Here is a 16,970-nt window from a genome sequence, read left to right on the forward strand (position 1 = left end):
GAGGGAAGGTACTGGAACAGATTGCTATTATGTAAGATTTCCAACAAATCAAAGTGTAAAAATCCCTCTGATACAGATCCTTCTGCCTCGAATACTGACAGCACAATTGCATTCTCATCACTGACAGTCTAAAGGTTGCAGATTTTTGGAATGACAATACAAATGGCAGTGTCAAAACAAAACTGATTGCTTAGCAATGAAGAAGTTCTGAAGCAAAAGCTCACAGTTCAGAAAATAAACCTTAAGTACCCTAGACTCTTACCCATACTCTAGGTATATGCAGCCACTCTCCAGTGAGGACACCCTGGAACTACATTCATTTTAACTTCTTTGAGCATCCCTATAAACCTTATGGCTTTGTCAAGATAACGGTTGGATTTCCTTTCCCTTGGCCCTTCCACTGTCTGCCTTTATGTGTATCCTCTGCTGCCTGTTACAGTGCAATAAGGTCCCTGTGCAAAACAGCTGCTGAGGAGAAACTGCGAAACCTTTTTTGAATCTAATGTGAAACTTGTTTTTTAAAAATTTGTTTCAGTTGCTGTTTGGGGGAAAAAAGGTGGGTTTCATACTTCCACATTTTTCCTCAGCATGTTGGCCCATCAGGACAATGCTGGTTCACTAGGCAATCCCATTCTCCCACTACTTTTTTCCAATAACCTATTCTCTGCATATTCCCAATAACTTCCCCCAGATTCTACAACACAGCCATAGGGTATTTCCAGTGGCCTGTTAAGCTACCAACCAGCCCATCCGCATATCTTTGGGAAGTGAGCAGAATATGGAGCATCTCAGAGAAATCCACACTGTCACAGGGAAATGCTGCAAACCCCACATTGATAACACCAAATTTTGGATTGAATCGTGGTCACTGCATGCGAGGCAACAGCTCTACCAGTTGTACCACTCTGCTGCAAGGTGACAGTACTAAATGAATGTACCTGGGCATGAAAGGATAAAGGTGTTGGCTGATCTACATCCATTACTTCCAATTAAAATCAAAGATTCACATTCAATGAGCTTCCAACTAACAATTCTCATGATTCAGGTAATCAAGATCAAATATCCTCAAATCCCTGTAAGAAAATAAGCTCATACTTTCACAAATCAAATCCCTCTACTAATTCCTAAATCCCCACTGTCAGTAAAAGTGCTTTTGTGTTCTATAGAAGAAGAATTTTTAACTTGCATTAGAACCACGCGGAACTCAAAAGCAGCTTAACCTGAGTGTAAATATGATAACAACCACTTATACTTGTTTTGCATTTTTTTTTGGAGAGGTGGGCCCTGAACTAATATCTTAGATTTTTTTTAAAAAAGAGATGTAGCACCAGCTGCAACCCCAAACACAAGAACTTCCTTCGGGCCTGTCCCACCCAGAAAGTGTTTGAATAAAGTAAGAAATATAGTTTAGATGAAGAGGATGATAAAACAGGAAGCTCCTTTAAATGTTCAACCCCTTTCTAAATGCACCAACAACCCTTGACCTATCTTAATCCACCAACCTCCAGATATCTTGATGATTATCTTGTGGAGGTTCATCAGCTTACCTCTGATCCAAGACACAATATCCAAATCTTCTTCATACATATATGACGAATTCAGAGGCCCAAATCTTCTTCACCCCAAGAGCCTCCAGTCTAACGCACAGGCCAGATCCCTCTCTGTACTGTTGATTATAACTCTCCTGATTCATGTCCGGTTTCCTCACACAATGGGAATATTTACTCCCCCTCTAACGAGCAAATTGTGAGCAGACCGTCATTCTTTTTATGTTAATCCTATTCACTTACAATGTTAGGATCTGTATTTTTTCAGGCAGTGGTCTTTTTCTGCAGCTGCAGATGTTAATCTAAATTGACCTAGATTTAATAACTTCTCTCAAACAATTCTACCATTGCTAAATGCACTTGAGGTTTGAATTATAGTATTGTTTTTAAAGGTTACACAGCAGCAAAGGACAAAAATATCATAAACAGTTTAGCTTGACACAAAAAGGGATGGGTCGAGTGTGAGAAGAGATACAACTGGATAAGTCCCAGGATCACAAAAAGGTTCCTGTTGTAACTTTCTACTTCTCACCCTTGAAATGCTTCATTTCTTCAGCTAAGGACAACGTAGTCTTTGATGCCATATTTCCTTATGGCCTGGCATGTGATATCTATTCCGAACTTATTTTTCCAACAAATGCTCTTATGTTCCAGCTGGTACATTGCAAGGGCAGTTCTAATGCACAGAAGCAAACCATTCAGACCAATAGTCTTCTCCCATAGCTATTGCATTCAGCATGTGTTCCTGTACATGAGGTTTTAAGATATCCCCTTGAATTCAACTCAGAACTCATTGCAGTAAGTTTCATATACTTATCACTCTTCAGGGTAAGTTATGGTCCCTGATTTCTCCTCAGATTTATTGGTAGCATTAATGTTCCCTGGTCTTGGGCACCTCACGGTCTATTGCTACACACCCCTTCAAAAAGGGCAGTGGCACAATCGCATAGCAGTTAGCACAATACTTTACAGTGCCAGCCGTCGGATCAGGGTTTAATTCCCACAACTGTCTGCAAGCAGTTTTCCTCATGACTGTGGATTTCCTCTTGGTACTCTGGTTTCCTCCTCACACACGGTTAGAGTTAGTGAGCTGCGACAATACTATAATGGCGCTGAAACTGTGGTGACACTCGCAGGCTGCCCGGCACAAACTTTGTTGATTTAATTTCATGCAAAATGATGAATTTCACTGTATGTTTTGATGTACATGTGTCTTATAAGGCTAACTTTTCTTTTATCTTTAAAGACTGCTAACAGGTTACAAACATCCCCACACTGTTTTGTCTTTCATGATGTAAATATCCCCTTACTTTTAGCAATAAGTAAACTTTTAAATCAGTTTTACTCGTGTTTTTATGCTCTTGGAAAGGGTTATGCACAGATGCGGGTCTCCTAGCCCATTGAACCTGTGGCCAATAGTTAGCCCTTTTACTGGATTGTTGTTCACAGGCAAAAGGAAGATTTGGCCTTTTTGATTTTTTAAAATATATTTGCCACCAGTTTTTCTCCTTATTTCTCTATCCGTTTTGTTTTCATTTTTTTTCCTGTCACTGTGAGCTTATTATAATCAGCTTGCTTCTCACACGTTCTTAACCTGACAACTTTCATTTGCTCTTTTCCCACTTTTACTCATTTTTTATTTCTTTGGTCATTCATATAGTTCTGGATTTAACTGCTCTGTCCTGTGAGTAGCTATACTATACTGAGTCACCTTCTTCTTAAAGTCATTATTTAATGGTAGATTTATCTACCAATCTTTGATTCCACTTCACTTCAGCCAGTTCAGTTCTCAATCTACTGAAATATGCCATTCCACTATTTACCATTCTTTAACTTAGATTATCCTTATTTTATCTACAAGCATTCTAACCCTTATGGCATGATGACCACAGTTACCTAAATGTTTCCTCAGTGATACCTGGGAAACCACCCATGCCATACCCTAGAACCATATACAGCTGATTGGTCTATTAGATCCACTAACATGGTTCACCAGGAGTCATGGAATCTCCTTCACTTCCTATATGATTCAGTGCCAGGTTTCTTTTTGAGCTGGAAATGTACTAGTTCTGGAAGTTTTCTTCATCACACTTTAAACATCTGACTTTTTGCCCCCTATATTGCTACTAAGAAGTCTATATTAAGTTAGTTAAAGCTTCCCCTTATGGTTTTTGCATCTCTTTTAATTTCTCTCTGATATTTTCATTTAGTTCATTTCCCATGAGTTGGCAGCCTATTTAATACTTCAGTGGTATTATAGCACCTCTGTTGCTTTTTAACTCCAACCAAATAGATTCTGCCCTGAATCACTTCAGAACATTCACGCTCTTGAGCAATGCAACAATCCCCTTAATCAATAGGCCAGATTCTATGATACTTGATTGAGAGTGACTCATACTTATGAAGGCATAAACATATCATTCGGATCAGGAATAGGACACTCAGCTCTTTGAGCCGGTTCCACCATACTATAATTCCATAGCTGATATGATACAATCTCAACTCCAGATTGCTGTTTACCTCAGGTAATCTTTCAACGCCTTGGCATATCAAGCAGTTCTCTTCCTCTGCCTTTATAAAGGGCTATCTATTTGCTATCTTGGAGTTTCAGCAGGTGCACTGAACTGAATTTTGCTGCCCCTCAAGCTGAGTAATCCTAAACTGGTTCTTGTTCTATTAAATCCATTGACATGGTTCATCAGGAATCATGAAATACCCTTTAGTGCCCTTGTGATTCAGTTGTAGAGTTCAACAACTCCTCCATGATGTATGAAATTTTGCACTTAATCTGCAATTCCCTTTCCAGCTCAGATACTTTACTATTTGAGCTACCCCTAGCCTTACTTTTACCTTCCTCCATAATTCAAATTACAGGTCTGTGTAAAGATAATTGTTATTCTAAACAATCTAACCCTGCAGGCTCGTTGAGAATACCGCCATCCTTAATTACCAAATACCTATCTGGGCTTCACTCTAAGTCTTAACCCTTTAAATTGCCACCCTGTCAGTTGTTCTGAATTAAAATCAACTCAGCAGAAACTGTATTCTGTGAAACGCGGTGTTCTAAAGCACAATAATTTCAAGATCTGAGTCAGTTAGCCAGTTCTAGTTTTTTCTCACTCTCGGGTAACATCTTCACCACCGACTAACACAGCAAATGAAACTGCAAGTTAAGGTTAAGAAAATTCAGACAACACTATTTAATTACATTTCAAAATGAAATCATTCTCTTACAAATTTCCTTGCTCATCGAGTCTCCATTCTTTACTCTTGGTGGAATCTGCACTGTAAAAAATTGCTCTCTGTGTTTTAGCAGAAGCTACATATATTTATACTGCCAGGATCTCACGCACACCATGTGATTGATTTTGCAATGATGCTGCCTGCTTCTGTAAATTTTTAATTGCATTTTATAATGGGATACCCACTGCTGTAACATTAGACATGTAACAGCCAGTTTCTACATAAAGACCCACAATAGAATTATGATTAGATAATAGGTAATAATATCCAGTGGCTACATGCATGAAGAGTAGTGTAGTGGATAGTGTAATGCTATTAGAGCTGGGTATGTTCTGTTCTGTATTCCCCTCACCCACCCCAGTGAAATGTGTGGGGTTTTCCCCAGTGCTCTGGGTACTTCCCACAGTCCAAAAATGTACTGGGTCGGTGAATTGGTCATTGTAAGTTGTCTCATGATATGGCTAGGGTGAATTGGGTTTGTTAGGGGTTGCTGAGGCGGTGTGGCTCGAAGAGCCAGAAAACCCTATTCCACAAAGTGTCACTGAATAAATTAAGTTAAAGAGATCGGACTTGTAGAGGTATAAAATAATGACCAATGTTATGTGGGCCTAATGACTCACGTGCATTCACAAAGAGGAAATAAAATATTAAATCATACAGAAGAAAAGTCAGGTCTAAAATCAAAATAAATAAATGTGGTTATGATTGTGTAATGCCTGCCCTTATGTTGCATAGAAACGTAGAAAATAGGTGCAGGAGTAGGCCATTCGGCCCTTCGAGCCTGTACCGCCGTTCAGTATGATCATCCAACTCAGAACCCTGTACCTGCCTTCTCTCCATACCCACTGATCCCTTTAGCCACAAGGGCCATATCTAACTCCCTCTTAAATATAGCCAATGAACTGGCCTCAACTGTTTCCTGTGGCAGAGAATTCCACAGATTCACCATTCTCTGTGTGAAGAAGTTTTTCCTCATCTCAGTCCTAAAAGGCTTTGCCTTTATCCTCAAACAGTGACCCCTCGTTCTGGACTTCCCCAACATCAGGAACAATCTTCCTACATCTAGCCTGTACAATCCCTGTAGAATGTTATACGTTTCAATAAGATCCCCCCTCAATCTTCTAAATTCCAACGAGTATAAGCCTAGTCGATCCAGTCTTTCTTCATATGAAAGTCCTGCCATCCCAGGAATCAATCTGGTGAACCTTCTTTGTACCCCCTCTATGCCAAGAATGTCTTTCCTCAGATTAGGGGACCAAAACTGCACACAATACTCCAGGTGTGGTCTCACCAAGGCCTTGTACAACTGCAGTAGTACCTCCCTGCTCCTGTACTCAAATCCTCTCGCTATAAATGCCAGCATACCATTCGCCTTTTTCACCGCCTGCTGTACCTGCATGCCCACTTTCAATGACTGGTGTACAATGACACCCAGGTCTCGTTGCACCTCCCCTTTTCCTAATTGGCCACCATTCAGATAATAATCTGTTTTCCTGTTCTTGCCACCGAAGTGGATAACCTCATATATATCCACATTAAATTGCATCTGCCAAGAATTTGCCCACTCACTTAACCTATCCAAGTCACCCTGCATTCTCCTCACAGCTAACACTGCCGCCCAGCTTCGTGTCATCCGCAAACTTGGAGATGCTGCATTTAATTCCCTTGTCTAAGTCATTAATATATATTGTAAACAACTGGGGTCCCAGAACTGAGCCTTGTGGTACCCCACTAGTCACTGCCTGCCATTCTGAAAAGGTCCTGTTTATTCCCACTCTTTGCTTCCTGTCTGCCAACCAATTCTCTATCCACATCAATACCTTACCCCCAATACCTTGTGCTTTAAGTTTGCACACTAATCTCCTGTGTGGGACTTTATCAAAAGCCTTATTAAAATCCAAATATGCCACATCCACTGGTTCTCCCCTATCCACTCTACTAGTTACATCCTCAAAAAATTCTATGAGATTCGTCAGACACGATTTTCCTTTCACAGATCCATGCTGACTTTGTCCGATGATTTCACCGCTTTCCAAATGTGCTGTTATCACATCTTTGATAACTGACTCTAGCACTTTCCCCACCACCGATATCAGGCTTACCGGTATGCCATGTCCTTGTTTCCCATGATCAATTCACCTGTTTCTGACTGTAAGGCACCTATATTTGTCTTAACCAATCTTTTCCTTTTCACATATCTATAAAAGCTTTTACAGTCAGTTTTTACGTTCCCTGCCAGCTTTCTCTCATAATCTTTTTTTCCCCTTTGCTAATTAAGCCCTTTGTCCTCCTCTGCTGGACTCTGAATTTCTCCCAGTCCTCAGGTGTGCCACTTTTTCTGGCTAATTTGTATGTTTCTTCTTGGAATTGATGCTATCCCTACTTTCCTTTATCAGCCACGGACCTTCCCTGGCTTATTCTTTTGCCCAACTGGGGTGAACAATCGTTGTAGTTCATCCTTGCGATCTTTAAATGTTTGCCATTACATATCCACCGTCAACCCTTTAAGTATCATTTGCCAGTCTATCTTAGCTAATTCACGTCTCATACCTTCAAAATTACCCTTCTTTAAGTACAGAACCTTTGTTACTGAATTAACAATATCACTCTCCATTTTAATGAAGAATTCCACCATATTATAGTCACTCTTACCCAAGGGGCCTCGCACGACAAGATTGCTAACTAACCCTTCCTCATTGCTCAATACCCAGTTTAGAATGGCCTGCTCTCTAGTTGGTTCCTTGACATGTTGGTTCAGAAAACTGTCCCGCATACATTCCAAAAAATCCTCTTCCTTAGCACCCTTACCAATTTGGTTCACCCAATCTATATGTAGATTGAAGTCACCAATTATAACTGCTGTTCTCTTATTGCACACATTTCTAATTTCCTGTTTAATGCCATCCCCAACCTCACTACCACTGTTAGGTGGCCTGTACACAACTCCCACCAGCGTTTTCTGCCCCTTAGTGTTATGCAGCTCTACCAATATCGATTCCACATCATCCCGGCTAATGTCCTTCCTTTCTATTGCGTTAATCTCCTCTCTAACCAGCAATGCTACCCCACCTCCTTTTCTTTCATGTCCATCCCTCCTGAATATTAAATATCTCTGAATGTTGAGCTCCCATCCTTGGTCACCCTGGAGCCATGTCTCTGTGATCCCAACTATATCATATTCATTAATAACTATCTGCACATTCAATTCATCCACCTTGTTACAAATGCTCCTTGCATTGACAGACAAAGCCTTCAGGCTTGTTTTTACAACACTCTTAGCCCTTATACAATTATGTTGAAAAGTGGCCCTTTTTGATTTTTGCCCTGGATTTGCCGGCCTGCCACTTTTACTTTTCACCTTACTACTTTTTGCTTCTACCCTCATTTTACACCCCTCTGTCTCTCTGCACTTGTTCCCATCCCCCGCCACATTAGTTTAAATCCTCCTGAACAACAGTAGCAAATGCTCCCCCTAGGACATTGGTTCCAGTCCAGCCCAGGTGCAGACCATCCTGTTTGTACCAGTCCCACCTCCTCCAGAACTGGTTCCAATGCCCCAGAAATTTGAATCCCTCCCCCTTGCACCATTTTTCAAGCCACGCATTCATCTGAAATATCCTCCTATTTCTACTCTGACTAGCACGTGGCACTGGTAGTAATCCAGAGATTATTACTTTGTGGTCCTACTTTTTAGTTTATCTGCTAACTCCCTAAATTCACGTTGTAGGACCTCATCCCATTTTTTACCTATATCGTTGGTACCTATGTGCACTACGACCACGGGCTGTTCACCCTGCCACTGCAGAATGTCCTGCAGCCGCTCAGAGACATCCTTGACCCTTGCACCAGGGAGGCAACACACCATCCTGGAGTCTCATTTGCAGCCGCAGAAATACCTATCTATTCCCCTTACAATCGAATCCCCTATCACTATAGCTGTCCCACTCCTTTTCCTTCCCTGCTGTACCACAGAGCCACCCATGGTGCCATGAACTCGGCTGCTGCTGCCTTCCCCTAATGAGACATCTCCCCCAACAGTATCCAAAACAGTGTATCTGTTTAGGAGGGAGATGACCCCAGGGGGACTCCTGCACTACCTGCCTACTGCTACGCAGTTTAGTGGCCACCCATTCCCTTTCTGCCTGTATAGCCTTTACCTGCAGTGTGGCCAACTCACTGAATATGCTACTCATGACTTTCTCAGCATCGCGGATGCTCCAGTATGAATCCAATAGCAGCTCCAGCTGCTCAATGCGGTCTGCCAGAAGCTGCAGCTGGACACATTTCCTGCATACATAGTCGTCAGGGACACTGGAAGTATCCCTGATTTCCCACATGCTGCAGGATGAACAAACCACGGGGCCAATCTCAGCTGTCATGACCTAACCAATACGTTACAGCCTCGCTGCCTGCCTTGCTTCAAATAAAATACCGCTGCAGACCGTTCTCCTTTTAAAGGAACTTACCTGGCCTTACCTCACTTGGAGTGAAGCTTGTCCTCAGCCTCTGCTCGCCGAAGCCTCTCGAGACAAAGCCTTCCTACTCTGTCTCCCACTACTCTGTCACCCGCTCTGTCAAACTGCCCTCTTTTAAAAACTCCCGCCTCAGGGACTGACTTGCACGCGCTTGCGCAATCCTGTCCCGATCAATCACTGAGAAAAATGTTGCTGATACACATACTATAACATGGTAAAGTTCCCCTCTGCCCCTTTTATTTCAAGAAGTCTCAAATGCTCTTTCAGACCTCATTCAACTGGTCATTCTTCTTTTGCCATATGGCATGTTTGCCATATTAGTTGAGGGCTTCCCTCTCGAGTCATACCTGGCCGACGGCTGGTTGAGCACAAGTGGAGAATCAACAGGATTTTTAAAGAATATTTTTGGTGTCTGTGTGGCAGGATGAGGAGGAGGAGTGAGAAACACTGGCCAGGCTACATATCAGTAGACTCATTAAGCCAAGATTGTGTGCACTGCATCTGTATCCATTTACAATGAAGGCTTGAATACCAGTGTACTTGTGAGGTGCATCATGGACAAGCTCGTTCCTGTTCCAATATGGCTCCCAGTTTTCAAGTCTTATAATATAGTATTCCATATGCCAACCACAACTGGCATTTATTTTTGTTAATGTTTCCCCAATGGAATTCTGAGGCTAACTATCATCCCCTCAAAACTAATCACGAAGCTTCAAGACCTAAGCGTTGATACCTCTCTATGCAACAGGATCCTCGATTTCCTCACTTACAGACCCCAGGCCGTATGGATAGGCAACATCTCCTTCACAATCACCAATAGCACAAGTGCACCACAATGCTGTGTGCTTAGCACCTTGCTCTACTCATTTCACGCCTATGCCATGTTTAAGTTTGCTGATGGTGCCACTGTCGTTTAGCTGAATCGGAGGTGATGACGAATAGGCATATGGGAGGGAGAATGAAAGTCTGGTTGAATGGTGCCACAACAACCTCTCACTCAATGTCAGCAAATCCAAAGAAATGATTATTCACTACAGGATGAAGAACCCAGAGGTCCATGAGGCAGTCCTCATTAGGGGAGGGATCGGAGGTGGAGAGGGTCAGTACTTTAAATTCCTTGGTGTTAATGTATCAGAGATCTGTCTTGGGACTAGAAGGTAGGTGCCATCATAAAGAAGCCAAGACAATACCTTTAGTTTCTTAGATGTTGATGTAGATTCAGAATGATATCTAAACTTTTGACAAACTTCTATAGATGCGTAGTGGAGAATATCCTAATTGTTTGCATTGCAGCCGGATATGGGAACACCAGGAATGGAATGGTCTAAAGATAGTGGTGGATACGGTTCAGTCCATCACAGGTAAAGCCTCCCCACCGCTGAGCACATTCACAAGGTGCACTGCCATCCATCATCAAGCACCCCCACTCTCCATGACATGCTCTCTTTTTGCTACTACCATCGGGCTGGAGGTACAGGATCCTCGGGTACACCGCCAGATTCAGGTACAGTTATTACCATACAACCATTAGGCACATGAACCAGTGTGGATAACTTCACTCACCTCAACGCTGTGGCTGATTCCATAACCTACAAGCTCACTTTCAAGGACTCTACAGTTCAATATCAGAGTTGTTTAATATATTTATCAAGCTATCTATGTGCACAATTGTCATCTTTTGCACATTAATTTTTCATCATTGTTTGTGTATAGTTTTATATTTTGTAAATACCATTGTATTTCTTGATTTCCTGTAAATGCCTGCAAGAAAATGAATCTTAAGATATGGTGACATACATACACGTACTTTGATAATGTATTAACTTTGACTTATTTGTGGCCCATTGAAAAACAATCAAACCTGGCACTGACTGTAAACTATGACACTGCATATGTATCATGACCCTGCCTACCATTATGAATACTGGATGCTGCAAATCCAAAGCAACACGCACAACATGCTGGAGGAACTCAGCAGTTCAGGCAACATCTTGGAAATGAATAAATAGGCTGAGAACCTTCTTCAGGATTGGAAAGGAAGGAGGAAGACAACAGATTGAAAAGGTGGGAGGAGGAGGAGGCAGATTAGCAAAAGGGTATTAGGTGCAGCTGAATGGGAGGTTACAAACCTGACTGCCCGGGTAGGCCCATTGTCTCCGTCTACTCCTGCCCCACTGAACTCACGTCCACATACCTCATGTTCATTCTATCCCCTGGCTTCAGTCCCTTCCCACCTACATCCACGACTCTTCAGATGCTCTCAGTCTCCTCAGCTTCCAATTTCCTGGCCCTGACCACCTCATGTTCAGCATGAATGTCCAGTCCCTATGCAACTCTATCCCACATTAAAAAAAGCTTTAAAGCTCTCCACTTTTTCCTCAACAAAAGACCCAACCAGTTCCCTTCCACTACCACCCTCCTCACCTTGGTCATCAACCTGAAGAATTTCTCCTTCGGCTCCTCCCACTTTCTCCAAACTCTCACCATGGTCACCTGCTATGCCTGTCTTTCTGTTGGTGGTGTAGAATAGTCCATGTTCCAAACCTTCCCCAAGTCTTCCTGCGCTACATTGATGACTGCATTGGTGCTGCTTCATGCACCCATGCTGAGCTCGTCAATTTCATCAACTTTGCCTGCGATTTCCACTCTGCCCTTAAATTCACTTCGTCCATTTCTGATAACTGTCTCCCTCTTTCTCGATCTCTCTATCTCCATCTCTGTTGACAAACTATCTACCGATGACTATCTTAACTATTCCTCTTCCCACTCAATGTCCTGTAAGAATGCTATTCCCTTTTCTCAATTCCTCCATTTCTGCCGCATCTGTTCACAAGATGAGGTTTTTCTTTCCAGGATATCAGGAATGTCCTCCTTTAAAGAATGGGGTTTCACTTCCTCCGCCATTGGTACTCTTATCTGTATCTCCTCCATTTCCAGGAGATCAGCACTCACCCCATCTTTCCGCCACTCTAACAGGGATAGAGTTCCTCTTGTGCTCACCTACCACCATTGAGCCTCCGCATCCAATACTCAATACACGACTGAATCCTACCACCAAACACATCTTTACCTCCCTCCTGCACTCTGCAGGAATTGCTCCCTCCATGATTCTCTTGTTCAACTGTCCCTCCCCACTAATCTCCCTCCTATCACATATCCCTGTAAGTGACAGAAACGGTACCTCTGCCCATTCAACTTCTCTCTTACCTCCATCTGGGCCCCAGGCAGACCCTCCAGATGAGACGACATTTCACCTGCGAACCTGCTGGGGTTTTCTATTGTATCTTGTACTCCCATGCAACCTCCTCTACATAGGAGAGACCCAATATAAAATGGGGAACTGTTTTGTCGAGCACCTCTGCTCTGTCTGCCAAAAGTGGAGTTACCAGGTGGCCAACCATATTAAATCCTATACCCATTCCTGTTCCAAAATATCAGTCCATAGCCTCCTCTTTTGGCACAATGAGGCCACACGCAGGGTGGACGAGCAACACCTCACATTCCATCTCGGTAGCCTCAATGGCATGATCATTGATTCCTCCTTCCAGTAATATTTTCCTTCCTCTTCTGTCTTCTTCTATTCCCCTCCCTGGCCTCTTTCCTCTTCTCACCTGCATATCACCTCCTCCTAGTACGCCTCCTTCTTCCCTTTCTCCTATGGTCCACCCTCTTTTCTTATCTTATTCCTTCTACTACAGCCCTTTACCTTTCCCACCAAACCTGGCTTTATTTATCACCTTGTAGCTAATCCTCCTTTGGTTCACCCAGTTTATTCTGGTGGCTTCCTCCTTCCTTTCCAGCCCTGAAGAAGGGTCTCAGCCGAAAACGTCGGCTGTTTATTCATTTCCATAAATGCCGCCTGATCTGCTGAGTTCCTCCAGCATTTTGTGTCTGGCTCTGACCGTTTTTTTTTCATTCTTTATAGCCTTTTACTGGCTCAGCCATACAAATATCGTCCAAAATATCTGCTCTAGCATCCAGTTTAAAAGGTCTAATCATTTCCTCCTGGATATCAGATGCAACAATGAAATTTGCAGCAAAGAATTTCTCTTCTTATCCATCATTGTTAACTGTGGAATGCCTCAGGGATTTATCCCTACTTCGTCCTCATTCATAATTTGCACAAGTCTTTATCATATTATTTGAAATTCTGAGGTTATCTCTCAGATGAAGCTTCCTCTGTTCCATCTGTTTCAAACTTGTTTTCTGCCTCTGTGATGTTGGACAGCAAACATCATAGAACCTAGAATAGTAACACAGAGACAGGCCCTTCAGCCTATCTAGTCCATGCTGAAACCATTTAAACTGCCGACTCCCATCAACCTACACCGGGCCATAGCCCTCCATACCCCTACTATCCATGTACCGATCCAAACTTTCCTTAGACTTTGAAATCAACCTCGCAGATACCACTTCTGCCGGCAGCTCATTCCACACTCTCACCATCCTCTGACTGAGGAAGTTTCCCATCATGTTTGCAGTAAACTTTTCACCTTTAACCCATGACCTTTGGTTATAGTCCCACACAACCATAGTGGAAAAAAGCCTGCTTGCATTTATCCTGTCTATACCCTTCATAATTTTGTATATCAAATCTCCTCTCAATCTTCTACATTTCAAGGAATAAAGTCCTAAACTACTCATTCTTTCCTTATAACTCAGGTCCTTCTGACTCAGCAACATCTTTCTAAATTTTCTCTGTTCACTTTCAACCTTATTTGCATCTTTCCGGTAGGTAGGTGCCCAAAACTGCACACAGTACTCCAAATTAGGACTCACCAATGTCTTATACAACTTCAAAATAACATCCCATCTCCTGTACTCAGTACCTGTACTTTGATTTATGAAGGCCAATGTACCAAAAGCTTTCTTTACAACCTTACCTACCTGTGATGCCATTTTCAACGACTTATGAACCTGTATTCCCAGATCCCTGTTCTACCGCACTCCTCAGTGCCCTACCCTGGTTGGTCCTACCAAAGTGCAACATCTCACACTTGTCTGCATTAAATTTGAATTCCTATTTTTCAGCCCACTTTCTAGCTGATGCAGATCCTTCTCAAGCCATGATAGCTTTCCTCGCTGTCCACTACACACCCAATCTTGGTGTAATCCGCAAATTTGTTGATCCAGTTAACCACATTATCATCCAGATCATTCATATATTATGACAAACAACAGTGGACCCAGTATGATCCCTATGACACACCACTAGTCACAGGTCTCCAATCAGAGAGGCAACCATCTACTACCACTCTCTGGTTTCTCCCACAAAGCCAATGTCTAAACCAATTTATCACCTCATCTTGAATGCCAAGCGACTGAACCTTAAGTTGTGTCACACTAATAACACCTAATTAAATGAATTCTTTCTGCCTGCCCAAACTCTATATCCCCCTGGTCCCCATAATATTCCTGTGTACATCTAATAACCTCTATCATATTTGCCTCCAGTACTACCCAAGGTATCTCATTCCAGGCATCCACCCACTCTGTGTAAAACAATCTGTCTGCACATTTCCTTTGAATTTTCCCTTTCTCACCTTAAATGCAAGCCTTCTAGTATTAGACATTTTGACCCTGTGAATAAAAGATACCAGATCTCTACCTATGCCTGGACTCTCAAAATCCTTTAAGCTTCTATCAGGTCCCTCTTCTATCAGGGCTACAGTAGGAAACTTTGTCACATGGTGTGAGCAGAATTATCTGCAGCTTAATGTGAAAAAGACTAAGGAGCTGGTGGTAGACCTGATGAGAGCTAAGGTACCGGTGACCCGTTTTCATCCAGGGGGTCAGTGTGGACATGGTGGAGGATTACAAATACCTGAGGATACGAATTGACAATAAACTGGACTGGTCTAAGAACACTGAGGCTGTCTACAAGAAGGGTCAGAGCCATCTCTATTTCCTGAGGAGACTGAGGTCCTTTAACATCTGCCGGACGATGCTGAGGATGTTCTACGAGTCTGTGGTGGTCAGTGCTATCATGTTTGCTGTTGTGTGCTGGAGCAGCAGGCTGAGGGTGGCAGACACCAACAGAATCAACAAACTCATTCGTAAGGCCAGTGATGTTGTGGGGATGGAACTGGACTCTCTGACCGTGGTGTCTGAAAAGAGGATGCTGTCTAAGTTGCATGCCATCTTGGTCAATGTCTCCCATCCACTACATAATGTACTGGGTGGGCACAGGAGTACATTCAGCCAGAGACTCATTCCTCCAAGATGCAGCATGGAGCGTCACAGGAAGTCATTCCTGCCTGTGGCCATCAAACTTCACAACTCCTCCCTTGGAGGGTCATCACCCTGAGCCGATAGGCTGGTCCTGGACTTATTTCATAACTTACTGGCATAATTTACATATTACTATTTAACTATTTATTACTATTTTCTATTACTATTCTATTACTATTTATTATTTCTATGACTATTACTATTTCTATTACTATTTATTATTTATGGTGCAACTGTAACGAAAACTAATTTCCCCGGGATCAATAAAGTATGACTATGACTGTTTAGAAAAAGGAATTAAAAAGCATTTCAGAAAAAGGAATTGAAGCCTGCTCGTCTCTTCTCACGGCATATGGCCTCTATTTCAGGTGGAATCCTGGTAAACCTCATTTGCACCCTTTCCAAACCCTTTACATTCTTCCTATAATGTAACAGCTAAGATGAATGCGGTTCCCCACATACAATCTAACCAGAGTTTTATAAAGTTGCAATATAACTTCCTGACTCTTGAACTTAATCCCTGACAAATAAGGCCAAGCATGCCATGCACTTCCTTTATTACCCTATCAACTTGTGTAGCCACTTTCGCAGAGAAATGGACTTGGAACCCAAGATCCCTGTCTCGGAATGCCATAAAGGGACCTTCCATTAACTATACTCTTTCACATTATATCTGATTTCCCAAATGCCGCAACTCACACTTGACTGGGTTAAACTCCATCTGCTATTTCTCTGCCCATATCTGCAACTAATCTACATATATCCAACTGTAACACAAACAGCAGAGGTCCAGCACAGACCTCTACAGAACACCATGAATCATGGACCTCCAGTCAGATTAACGTCCGTTGATTATTATCCTCCGTCTTTAATAAGATCCATTAACTACTATCCTCTGTTTTCTATAGGCAAGTCTATTCTGAATCCAAACTGCCATGGATCCCATGCGTCTTAACTTTCTGGATGGGCTGCTACGAGGACTGTGTTGACTACCTTACAGAAGTCCATATCGACAACATCCACAGCTCTACCACCTTCATCTACTCCTTGAAAAACTCAACTTTGGAACAAATCAGAGGAACACCATTAGCTCTTTATTAGCCCTATGGTTCCTCACCAATGGCTAAAGAGTATATAAGAATCTCTGTGAAAGCATCAGCAATCTCCTCTCTTGCCTTTCTCAATAAATTGGGATAGTTCCCATCAGGTTCTGGAGTTGTACCATCTTATTGCTCTTAGAGAGACCCAGCCCCTCCTCCTTCTTGATACAAGGTCACCCCAGAATATCAGTATACCACCCCACCCTCTAATCTCAGTACTGTCCAAGTTCTTCTCCTCTGTGAATACCAATACAAGCTAATTGTTTAGTACCTTGTCCATTTCCTCTGGACGCCAGGCATAAACTCTTTCCTTTATCTTGATTGGTCCCTCATTACCCTCTTGTTTTTAATATATACACACAATGCCTTATGAT

General features: G+C 42.5%; 1 protein-coding gene across 5 annotated transcripts in view; it reads right to left on the reverse strand.

Annotated features, from left to right (window-relative positions):
- The window catches only part of nhsl2 (NHS-like 2), a 502,980-nt gene that overhangs the window by 39,605 nt on the left and 446,405 nt on the right, over window positions 1-16,970 (reverse strand). The window lies entirely within an intron of this gene.

The sequence above is a fragment of the Mobula hypostoma genome, chromosome 10 (genome assembly GCF_963921235.1).
Source record: "Mobula hypostoma chromosome 10, sMobHyp1.1, whole genome shotgun sequence".
NCBI lineage: Eukaryota > Metazoa > Chordata > Chondrichthyes > Myliobatiformes > Myliobatidae > Mobula > Mobula hypostoma.